Genomic DNA, 13,109 nt, shown 5'->3' on the forward strand with positions numbered 1-13,109 from the left:
TCACCTGATTTAGAGGCATATACCAAGTGGTTCAGATAATAATTAAATATGAGCAAAGAATTGCATTAGTTCGTATGATTTAGAAGCCAAGACTTTAGGCCTAGTAACATATTTCAATTGGCAACTTCCGTAAAAACGTTCGTTCCGTTTTGAGGACCCAAATACTGCAGCCTACCCAACATATTTTAATACTGAACTTCTATTTTTCTAAATATAATAAATTTAACACGGCCCAATAGTTGCCACACTGTTCAGTCTTAAGAATAATATACATATAGAAATATATAAAATACTATTTTAGAAATCCGAAAAATAAAAACGAACTGTGAGTAACGAAACTAGCGGTATACGAAAAAACAAGGAAATAAATGCATTTGTCAAATGAAAAAACCACCGGGTCGGCAACTAGCCTTTGGCTGTTGTGCACTGTGGCCCTGTGATCCGGTCATCGGCTATCCATCCCGTCTTCAACTGGTAATCCGAACAATTCTGTCCGAAATGAATGACATTTACAACGACGTGTTTGAATTTTGCATTAACCGCAAATCCTTACCTTAACGACAACTCCGGAAGGACATACACAATGTAGAAAATAGTTGTTACGCCAGGAACATCACATCTGAAGCAGCCGACATGTGTACATCGGAAGTTGTTATTCCACGTGTCATACGCATGCGCCATTCGGTTGGTTTTGTTAAAAACGGCTATTGGCTCTACGATCGAATAAAGATTCACAGATTTTACAACCCTTCAATGACAGTTTCATGATTACTAATTAAATGATGCCTCATCACAACTACAGTGAAGAGTGAACACATTGTCACAAAAATAAAACGAAAAAGGTTGTCGGCACATCCCTGTAAATGTATTGAGTTTATTATTCTGTTCTATATACACTAGCTTACATAATTGTTGAAAATACAACTATCCATTATCAAATCAGTTGTGATCCGACAGGGTGAGTTCAATCTCATTAAAATCATATCTTAGTTCTCGCTACCCCTAAACATAGTTTGTTAATAGTGCAACATGTCGTCTGCACAAACTTCTTTTCTCACAGGACTCTTATTTGACGAACTTTGTTTAGCGGTAGCGAGAACTAAGATCTGATTTTAATGAGATTGGGGTGAGTTTAGACTAAATCGCGTTTATATACATGAGGTTTTCACTGATTACATTAAAACCATGTAAGACAAAATAAATTCAACTTAATCCTATTTAACATTTTGTCTGAGGTGTTTTTCACCATTGCTTGATTAAACTTGTGTCAAATAAGAGTCCTGTGAGAAAAGGAGTTTGTGCAGACGACATTTTGCACTATTAATTTTGGAGGGGCAAGACCTGTCCGGTACGGCTTTTGAAGTTTCGTGATAGTCGTATTTTTACTGACTGCCACGAAGACTGAAGGTAATTGAGGCGACTGTAAAATCCCCATCACTTGACGGTGATTGTTACCTTGTTACTTTCAGAAACAAAACTAGAGTGAGTAAGTTGGGTTTAACGCCGCCTTAAACAGTATTCAAGTTATATAAGGGTTTGTCAGCTTAATGAAGTGTGTGTGTGTGTGTGTGTGTGTGTGGGGGGGGGGGGGGGGGGGGGGGGGGGGGCAAAGGGACAGTATTACACGAATATACACACCGGTAAAAGAGAACCATATATGTTGGTTAATATATGTAAAATTACTCTTATTCAAGAAATATGAGATTGGTTCGATGCACAAACGAGCTGGTGTCTTGTGTGAACCGACGCTCACTAACGCATCACATGTGACGTCATAGATCTATGACTCGAGATGCACCATTTAGCTCGTGCAGGGTTAGCGTGTAGAGTTTGAAAATCACGTGCATCATATCGTTATGAGAATAAAGTCACTCTGTGGTAACAGTTGACTGTTAGTCTCGTTAGTTTTGTCATTAACTGGTTCACATTGGAAACATCTCTTCTTAACGTACATACACTACTCTAAATGCGTCTATGGTTCGCTACTCTTTTGGCGGTAAGTATATATGCTTGTTAGAAATGAATGTGTATTCCGAGGCCCATATAACCAACGTATGAAATGAACGTATCATTTGCACATATTACGCAGGTCTTGAAATTAATGATAATGCAAGTGACGATGAACATGTATTACAGAGGTGTGGTCATCATTTTCATGTATTTGCTAGCGTGTGCAATGATCGTAAATGCCGTGCATATATGACACGTATTTTAGTACCCTTGACATCGTATACGACAAGGTTTAGATTTATTCTATGTTTTATACCCCTAAATGGTGGTCACAGCTAAATGGTTATTTTAATGTTTCGGTAACATAACTGGACTCGCTAGTCTGTAGCAAACATGTCAGTGACTTTTTTTAGTTTAACGGCTTACTTAGCAATATTCCAGCTATATAACGGTGATGCAGTCCGGGCCAGACACTCCAGTGATTGACAACATGACATCGATCCCGTTAGTCGCCTCTTACGACAAGCATAGCCGCCCTTTACAACAAGCACGGGTTGCTGAAGACCTATTCTACCCCAGATCTTCACGGGTCGTGTGTGACGTAATAAGGACATTATCTATTTTGTGGTATCTGCCCAGACTTCAACGATGAGTGAGTGAGTGAGTTTGGTTTTACGCCGCTTTTAGCAATATTCCAGCAATATCACGGCGGGGGACACCAGAAATGGGCTTCACACATTGTACCCATGTCGGGATTCGAACCCGGGTCTTCGGCGTGACGAGCGAACGCTTTAACCACTAGGCTACCCGACCGCCCCACTTCAACGATGAACTGCACTGACCTTACAGCTAGCAGTTTAAACTCTAAAGTAGCTTAGAGGGAGTATAATGTTAAGGTTGTGAATATGATGTGAAACTTAATGTACGAGTTGCGTTATGTACATTCACATTTGGCAGTGTTCTCTATCATCATCCAATGAAGGGTCAAGTTCTTCCCTCTTTAAAACAGTTTCTGTAGAAAGCAATACTTTATCAATGTCATTTCGAATATCATTTGTAAGATTCAGATGTAGCTCACACAATTCTCGAGACGGGATGATGTATGGGTTTATTAAGAGAGCATAGAGTTTATCAGTTTTGTGATTTATACACTGTCGAAAGTGAATATCATGTTTTACTGTCCGTTGTATGCTGAAGTCATAAAACAGTTCATTGATAAATATGATATCCGTAATCTTAGTTTACAGAAATGTGTTTCTGTTATGTGAAGTTACCATGTAGTAACGACAAAACTGTCAATGTACATATTGCATGCTATGAACCTAGTTCTAAATATGTTGTTACCATTACTATCTATAACAGGCCTATGGCCTCTCAGTACTATGAATAAACACTATATGTGAGTTGAGTTAAATATGTAAATGTTTTTAAGGAAATTATTCATATAAGTATGTATGTATGTATCCATAAACATACAAGTGTTCCCAGCCCCGACGCTCCCACCCTCACCCCAAGAATATTACACAATCCACGAGTGATCCAGCTACAACGAATTTATTCTTTCCGACATGTTTTAATATGACTTGTAAATAATTCAAACAATTTCAAACTTGAGAGAAAACAGCTTTTCGATTGAGCTGGTGTTAGCTTGCGCTATGTCACATGACTTCCATGCGGCTTTTTGCTTTGAAGCGGGGTATAAGGGATTTATTCTGCCTCTCAGAAATCCACGTGCAGCCTGACATGCTTGTGGCGGGGTATAAAAGATTTTTTAACATACACATACGCCATTAACGCACACACGCATCTTTTGCACGATGTTGGTTTATGTTGCTCTGCGGTGGTTACAATAAGACAACAACACCAAGACACGTGTCAGTTCATTTTATTTCATTTTATTTCTGAATCCGTTTGAATTAGGCGATATTATCAACATAAAGTGAGTGAGTATGGTTTTACGCCGCTTTTAGCAATAGTCCAGCAATATTACGACGGGGGACACCAGAAATGGGCTTCAAACATTGTACTCATGTCGGGAATCGAACCCGGGTCTTCGGAGTTACGAGCGAACGCTTTAACCACTAGGCTACCAAACCGCCCCATCAACATAAAGAAGGAATGGTACACACAACGTTAGACATTTCAGTTATGACTAATTCTAGATTTTAACAAAGTCGAGAAGTTTTAGTTGTGACAGCCACTTTCACTGCTGCTATAGTTCTACAAAACCGTTCACCACAAGTTTCTTATTCACAGAATATAACCAGTCTGGTCAATCTGCCGATACAGATTCCATTGGGCGCGTAAGGCAAAATAGCGGTGAAAATTTTGAGAATGGATAACTGAAAAATCGAGGATGGCATCAGGTGTAAGGGTGCGCATGATTGGTCGAACGGTAGCACCCGCCACTCACACAACTTGCATAAAGGTGAGGTAAGGTGAAATTGGGTTTAACGTCGCGTCCAAGATTATTGCACTTATATAGCGACGTGCATGTACGTGTGTGTGTGACTGCTTGTACTAGTCCGGACTGATGCCGATTTATAGTGCTAGCTCACTGAGATACCATGCCGCAGTTTAACATGAATACCCCACTCAGACACAGTATACTGACTCCGGGCCGACCAGTCCTTGTTTCATCGCCTAATGCCGAGCGCCAGACAGGGTAACGACAAGTACCAACTTTTAACGTCTTTTGGTATGACGCGGCCGGGGATCGAACCCCGGACCTTCCGCTCTCCGGGCGGACGCTCTACCACTAGACCACGGAGGCGGCCCACTTGCATAAAGACGTCAGTGTTTGTTTCGTCGCGCCACACAGCAGTACTCAATGCCACGGGGGCCTGTAAACAAACCACACAGTCAATTGAGGATGCAACAGAAATCCAGTTTCACGATGGTGTATTTTTTTATTATTTTGCTGAAACTGAACTCCATATGGATGTGCAGTTTTAATGTCCGGGATCAACGTTGCTTTTGTAGCTAGCTGACTCAGCATAATTGACAGGTGCTACTGAGCTTATGCTGAAACTCGGGTGTTAACGTGCACAGGCGGAAGTATCGACTCAGTTCACTTGAAACTAGGGCTGGGACGAGTCCAAATTTACTACCCAGGTACCCACCACCCTGTTACCCGACCCTACCCGGATACCGACTGTAGATAGTTAGAGATAGGTACAAACTGTCCGATTTGGAAAAGTTTGACCGTAGCCCTGGTAAAATGTATTTAGATACACGTGTAAAAGGATCCGGTCATGCATACACTGAAGTTTACTGCATGAAGTTTTATCTTTATTCAAACATACAAAAGTCAAGGAATGGGTGCATTGTCAGAAAGAAATGGGAACATTAGTGACTTATAGTGTTACCATAGAGTTTTAGATAATTTTAAAATAAAGATAATAAACAATATCTCACGTGACTAACCACGGGTCCGGGTAGTTCTATGGGTACCCGGGTTCTACTAAGGACCCACCCGACCCGAGTACCCGAGGTACCCGTCCCAGCCCTACTAGAGCCAGAGAATAATCAGTCTCGATTATCCGCGTAAAATGTAAAATAGGAATGAAATGTCTATGAATAGATAACCGAAAATCTGGGATGGCATTAGGCGTTTGTAAAAAAGGGTAAATTAATTCACACGTTATGGTTGATAAGAATTTAGAAAAGTATATTTCAAATATATATTTGGTGAACACGTCTAGCAATGATTCATCGAAAACATACGCTTTTATTAGAAAGGCAAATCTGCCACAGACTGACAATGTCAATTTCAAATAGAAGACATATTTTGAGAACAAATAATATCTGACGTCATTCTCCCGGAGATAAACCAACAACACATATTCTTAGAATTGAAGAGAACTGTCTACCAAAATCAACACCCGGATCGGGTAAACTCCGCTCATGGCGTTCTACCCGTGTTGTACATAATGCACTGCTCGGAGGACGGGTGTCGTGCAGTCTCAACGCGGAGTCTCGTCCCGGATACCGCGGTGTTGACATGGCGCAAGGTTCATCTGCTTTGTTCCAACAATGCTGAATTACACAACGCCCATTTTCCTAAAGATGTACTCGTGCAGGTCTGGCAAAAAAGAAACACATGTTCTGAATTATAAATAATTCTTCTTTAAACTTCCTGATTGCAGACCGGTTTCCCTTTAGAGTCTACTGTCAAAATATTGACTTCAACCTGGATACCGACACATTGTGCACATTTAAATACTCGCCTTTCTATACTGCGCATGTTTGTTAAAAATTCAAGTAAAAGATGCCGCGCCTAGGGTTTAACAAGATATATTCATTGCAAAGGGAGTTAACATAAATTAATCTTTTTTTAACTCTCACCGCGGCACGCATCTCGTGAAGTATACCACCCGTGGATGTTCTGAGTTTGCTGTAGTGACAAGTCGTAAAGGTCGACTCAAAGTATCGGGTGGTTAGCTCGATGTCTTATTTGGCTGCCGTTCCTTGTGACATGACGCCGTCAAATAGCTGGTTTATTGCTGGGTGTGGCGTTAACCAGACAAACAAACACCATGTACTCCTTTTGAATGTTTCTGAACCAAGACGTGAAACAGCACCAGCGGCGTTAGCGTCTCACGACGTGAATTCATGAGGCCACTTTATTCACTGTTTGTTTCTTTTCGTACGGTTTCGCTCACTAAACTGTTGGGCAAAAGAAAGTTTATTCCCTTGTTTGATTGATGGCGGCTAAACATGAAACAAACAAGAAATGGTTATTAGATGGTGATGTATTTGATACGGGTGTCAGTGTTGTATTTTGGTTGACTGTGTTCGGTGACTATCTTCAGCCTGGAAACGTTTTGATGACGTTTGTAATTTTGGGGACAAACTCAAGCGTATACTTTCTTTTGCCTAGCAGTTTATAACCCAGCATATGTCTTCAAAAATGCTTTCTTAAAACTTTATAAGTCAATTATATGTAAAACAATATGACCATAAAGAATTATCCTGTTGCAGACCTTTGAACATTTTATAATAACCTATATGCAGGAATATCTTTGTATGTGAATACAATATTGTTCAGTAAATAAGAGAAAAGGGTTGTTTTTAGAAAGTTCTGGTCTAATGGTCTAATGGACGGATGGACAATGTCTACGTCAGGTGAAATCAAAGATCTTAATTATTGTTGCATATGCTCTGATTGCTTCAAGTAAACATTTAAAAAAAGAAGCATGAATTTTGATTAAGGTTAATGATACCGGTCGTCATGTCAGAGACCATACACATGCCGAAAGCAAATAGTTCATATGTATAGTCCACACGTAGACTGGTCCCCATTCCTCCGTTCGGCGTGGCTTCGTGTTCTAAAGAAATTGAGTGAGAATGGTTTTACGCCGCTTTTAACAATATTCCAGCAATATCCATGCGAGGGACACCAGTGTCACTAATTACAGTCGAACTTCGTTGTTTCGAACTTGGATGTGTCGAATTCCCGGATAACTCGAACATTTTTCCAGGTTACCACGAGTTCGATTCGACTGTACGCACCCTGGACACCATTCCAAGGAGAATAGTCCCCCTTTTTGCTTGGGAGACATTTTCCTGATGTCTGCCAAATGTGTAGTACCTCGCGGACAAGGAAGCCTCGGTATAGCTAAACTCGCGAGTGACATCACTGTGTGGCAACGTGATGCAGTTGTACCAACGTAAAGTATCATAATCAGGGAGGGGCGGTCGGGTAGCCTAGTGGTTAAAGCGTTCGCTCGTCACGCCGAAGACCGGGTTCGATTTCCGACATGGGTACGATTTGTGAAGCCCATTTGTGGTGTCCCCCGCCGTGATATTGCTCGACTATTGCTAAAAGCGGCGTAAAACAATACTCACTCACTCATAATCAGGGAAAATCGTGGATTGGAACCAAAGATCAGCCGTTCCTGTCTCAACAAAGGGACGTTATTCCGCACAGCCAACTGCGGCACCTAAGGTTATTGGGCCACTCGTACACCCACTCGTGTTCCAGCTAGTGCCCAAAGATTCATCGCTGGCTTCTGTGGGGGTCACGTGACGTCGTATCAGTTTAGAGATGACCATCAACATCCCATCCTAAACAGCATACCTCAAAGTCCTTCAGGGTATTCATAGGTCGCAGAACTAGTGACAAACAGGAAATTGAAGCAACGTGCTTGCCTGCTGACTGTGACTACATCCTGACGTCATTAGGGGTACAAGAACCCGGATCCTCTCTTTCCGTCGGATATATCAATCAGACAAGACCATGTACTTTATCTAGCACACAGATCATGTTCATATCTGATTTTCTAAAACGGATTTGCCTCGCGGCTATTCGGAAGCTGAGGGTCGTCTTGAGGTAATCGGAGCAATGCCCTCCCTCCGTGACTAAGTTCCCGTATCACATCAAGCCCGGATGCAGATTTGTGAAAACTGTGATTTGGCAGTGTTACAGGTGTCCGGGTTCATTTGTCTATTGTCAAGACAATTATACATTACTAAACGAATTGCCAAAACCACGCGGACAGACAGCAGGTATAGTGACCTGGCCGTGGTGGCGACACAGAACCACTTTCGGTGTCCAGGACTTAGCGTCTTCGGACTTCTCTTGTGGCACCATTTATAGCTCCGTGCATGGCATATTGGTGCAAGGAGTTGATACAGTGTATGTTCATATATTCGTATGACTGTATAATTTCAGGTTCGATGTACTACTTGTATCTGTAAAATAGTTACCAATTAATTTACCAATATGTGTGAGCACGTCTGTCATATACTGAACAGCAAAAGTTCCTGTGACATTGAATAAGATTTAATGCAAAGTTATGTTTTTTACCAAATCTGAAACCATTTCGGTTTGCAACAGATGAAAGACTCCTGTAAGTGTTCAAATGGTTTAATTTGCCATACTGGCTTCAGAAAATGCGTGATTTCATAAATAAAACATGAACATGCCAAAATGTCAATTTACAAATCAATAGCGTGTGTGTCCACCTCTGGTTGCGATGCAAGCAACACATCTTCGTCTAATGGAATGGACTAGGCGTCGCACAAAGTCCTGTGGGATATCTGTCCATATCTGCTGGAGCATGTTTCGAAGTTCTTGGAGTGTCTGTGGAACACGTGGTTGACGTCGAAGGCGCCGATCCATCTCCGAATGTACAACAGAGGTCATAACAGATACACGTGTCTTCCCCTTGGAAAACAGAAGTCATGACAGATACACGTGTCTTCCCCTTAGACAACAGAGGTCATGACAGATACACGTGTCTTCCCCTTAGACAACAGAGGTCATGACAGATACACGTGTCTTCCCCTTGGACAACAGAGGTCATGACAGATACACGCGTCTTCCTCTTAAATTTCTCTTGAAAATGCTTACAAGGTGGAACACTCTATATAACCCATAGGTTTGAGAATTTTTCTGTTTATTCATTTAATAATCGCGTCTGGTCAAGACCAGGCCCGATCCACTAAGTCACATACCCGTGAAGATTCGGGGTAGAATAGGTCTTCAGGGATTGGGCGGTTAGGCTCGCTCACTTGGTTGTTGCATGTCATCGTATACCAATTGCGTGGAACGTCGCTCATGATATCAAACACTGGATTGTCTGGTCCAGACTCAATTACTTACAGACCGCTGCCAAAAAGCTGGAATATTGCTGAAAGCAGCGTTAAACAACAAACCAACAAACAGTAGAATGGGTTACTATTGCAATAGTTGAAATAGCCCCAATAGTCACCCCTAGCGTAGCTATCACATGATTTTACTTACATCTTCGAGAACAAGGCATCAGCATTTGAGAGAAGCAAAGAGGACTAAGTAACAGCATATATTTGTCGTGTGATGCTCATGATGTCAATCACTGGGTTGTCTGGTCCAGACATGATTAATTACAGACCGCCGTCATATAGCTGGATTATTGTTGAGTGCAGCGTTAAATAACAAACAAACAAACATGTATGTGGTTGAATAACAAGAATGATATCAGGACGAATCAGGACTTCGAACCCAGGTACCCGGGCAGCCGGGAAACACTGCTTGTGTATTTATTCCATTACCGATGACACACGACTAAGCCTCGCTAAAACGTGTATATGTTGAGAATGTCTACCTCTCACTCCAGAAATACCTTTACTACTGAAATACTGGATGACCCTTGTCAGTCACCACATCCAAACGCGTCGACCACATAATGACCTTGACCATCACAGATACCGGATATACTTCCGGTAGAGCAAGATACGCACGACTTGTGCGCCAACATCGTGTTAATGTTACACGATTCGTGAGTACAGATTATATTAATAGACGCTTGCACTCTGGTTGTAACACTGTGGGAGAGAATGAGCCAAATTAATGAAAGTAGTGTCCAGGCACACTCCCTCCTCGGCGATGCAATCAACTGTGCCGGAACACGGGACACTTGTAAAGGTTTCGTCACAATTAATCAGGTTACTTGATGAGCGGGAACAACGCGTGACGTGTATAACATGACACGACTGAATGTTCTGGGGGTGGCCACTCCCGTCACCCCCTCCCGTCTCTCCCCTTTTTACACACCTGATGACATTTTGTATGCACATTGCCTACCATGATTACATATTGATTTTTTTGTTAAAGCAAAATTAATAACGGTTTTACATAACGCATTTGTGATTACAAATGGCCCAAGTGGTATCCCCTTTTATTAAATCCTGCGGGCGGTCGGGTAGCCTTGTGGTTAAAGCGTTCGCTCGTCACGCTGAAGACCCGGGTTCGATTCTCGACGTGGGTACAATGTGTGAAGCCCATTTCTAGTGTCCCCCGCCGTAATATTGCTGGAATATTGCTAAAAGCGGCGAAAAAGCATACACACTCCAGAATCCGCCTCTGGGTGAAATTACGTTCACACCAGTCCTCTGGACGAGTCTCAAATTCCCAACTTGGACTGGTTTTCGTCCATCTCGCGCACAGCGTCCGCGCAGCGGAACTCGGTAGCACGGGCAGGACGGACACAACGTGTGAGTTAAAGAGACTGTCTGACGTTTATTCCGACACCAATTGTTACTTTGAAATGGACACCTGAGCATACATTCCTCCCATCCTCGACACGTGAACAGCACGTGCCGCCTAGTCCCGGAATTGCACGAGTGCTCGCGAATGTTACAGTTTCTGTCGTTGCTGGTCATGCAGAACTTAATAAAACCGGGACGCTGTATATGCACCTGCCGAAACAGCTTCATGTTATTTCACAACCTATACTCAACAACAAAAGTTCCTGTGACAACTCTATTTTAGTGTATTTTTCAAACAAGTAAAGTTTGGTTTTCAATATTGTAGTACATGTATGGAATCAAGTCACAAAAACGCAACTGCTATAGAAAAGCATGCATTCCATGCAAAACAGAGACCATATACCGATATATGTTCTCTGATGCAAAAGTTGACTTTTATGCAAGGCTCATGCATTTCACTACCCAAGAATGGGTATAAAACATGTGCGTTAACGGGATTCCATGTGCGTTGTTTAGCATCGTGCTGACAACAACCACTCAGAAAAACAACAAACTTACGCAATTATTCAACATTACGAAATGCCACGCCTGTCCGAAAATGAGCGTCTGCGAGCCATTGGTATGCTAGAAGCAGGATCGAGTCAACGTAATGTTGCAAGAAAATGTAACGTCCACAGAAACACCATTTGGTGTTTATGGCAACGTTGGCAACAGACGAATGCAGTCAGAGACCATCCTCGGAGTGGCAGGCCGCGCGTAACCAATAATCGACAAGACAACTGGATTCGAAGAACACGCCTACGAAATCGACTCCAGCCAGCAACAGTGACTGCAAAAAGCATCCCTGGCCTTCGACGAATATCTTCACAAACCGTCCGTCGTCGCCTCAGATGTGCAGGGATTGTCGCCAGAAGACCCGCAGGACGTCACATTTTTACAAGGAACCACCGTCAAGCAAGTCTACAGTGGTGCAGACAGCGTCTACGCTGGACGGCCATACAGTGGGGATAAGTTCTATTCACTGACGAGTCTTTCTTTCACCTCAGCCACAGCGATGGACGGATTCAAGTGTACCGACGTCGAGGTGAATGTTACGTCAATCATTGTGTCATGGAAGAAGATCGGTTCGGGGCGGCTGCGTTATGGTATGGGCTGGGATTACAGCAAGACAGAGGACCCGTTTGATAGTGGTAGAGGGAAATCTCAGTGGACAGCGCTACCGCGACGAGATGATCGGCCCTGTTGTTCTACCGTTTTTGCGTCAGGATTCTCTTCAACAAAACAACGTGAATGTCATCCCCTGCCTGGCTCGCTCCCCTGATCTCTCACCAATCGAGCACATGTGGGGTGGGGTGAGATGGATCGGCGCCTTCGACGTCAACCACGTGTTCCACAGACACTCCAAGAACTTCGAAACATGCTCCAACAGATATGGACAGATATCCAACAGGACTTTTTGCGACGCCTGGTCCATTCCATTAGACGAAGGTGTGTTGCTTGCATCGCAACCAGAGGTGGACACACACGCTATTGATTTGTAAATTGACATTTTGGCATGTTCATGTTTTATTTATGAAATCACGCATTTTCTGAAGTCAGTATGGCAAATTAAACCATTTGAACACTTACAGGAGTCTTTTATCTGTTGCAAACCGAAATGGTTTCAGATTTGGTAAAAAACATAACTTTGCATTAAATCTTATTCAATGTCACAGGAACTTTTGCTGTTCAGTATATGATAGACGTGCTCACACATATTGGTAAATTGATTGGTAACTATTTTACAGATACAAGTAGTACATCGAACCTGAAAATATACAGTCATACGAATATATAAACATACATTGTATCAACTACTTGCACCAATATGCCATGCACGGAGCTATAAATGGTGCCACAAGAGAAGTCCGAAGACGCCAGGTCCTGGACACCGAAAGTGTCAGTATCAGCCGTGAAGTTATATCTGCTTCCCACGTGGTTATATCTGCTTCCCACGTGGTGATATCCGCTTCCCACGTGAGGTTATATCTGCTTCCCACCTGAGGTTATATCTGCTTCCCACGTGAGGTCATATCTGCTTCCCACGTGAGGTTATGTCTGCTTCCCACCTGAGGTTATATCTGCTTCCCACCTGAGGTTGTATCAGCTTCCCACGTGAGGTTATATCAGCTTCCCACGTGAGGTCA

The 13,109-nt window shown here is 42.6% G+C and overlaps 1 protein-coding gene across 3 annotated transcripts in view; it reads right to left on the reverse strand.

Moving 5' to 3' along the window:
- The window catches only part of LOC139464056 (dnaJ homolog subfamily C member 10-like), a 34,672-nt gene extending 34,031 nt beyond the window's left edge, over positions 1-641 (reverse strand). For 2 of the 3 annotated variants that reach the window (XM_071245581.1, XM_071245583.1), the window contains exon 1: positions 554-641. The gene's annotated coding sequence lies outside the window, so the exon portion shown is untranslated. The remainder of the gene's footprint in view (positions 1-553) is intronic. The other variant, XM_071245582.1, reaches the window with a different exon arrangement.
- Positions 642-13,109: the final 12,468 nt, after the last annotated feature.

The sequence above is a fragment of the Haliotis cracherodii genome, unplaced genomic scaffold, assembly GCF_022045235.1.
Source record: "Haliotis cracherodii isolate W230 unplaced genomic scaffold, xgHalCrac1.p SCAF_16, whole genome shotgun sequence".
Taxonomy (NCBI): domain Eukaryota; kingdom Metazoa; phylum Mollusca; class Gastropoda; order Lepetellida; family Haliotidae; genus Haliotis; species Haliotis cracherodii.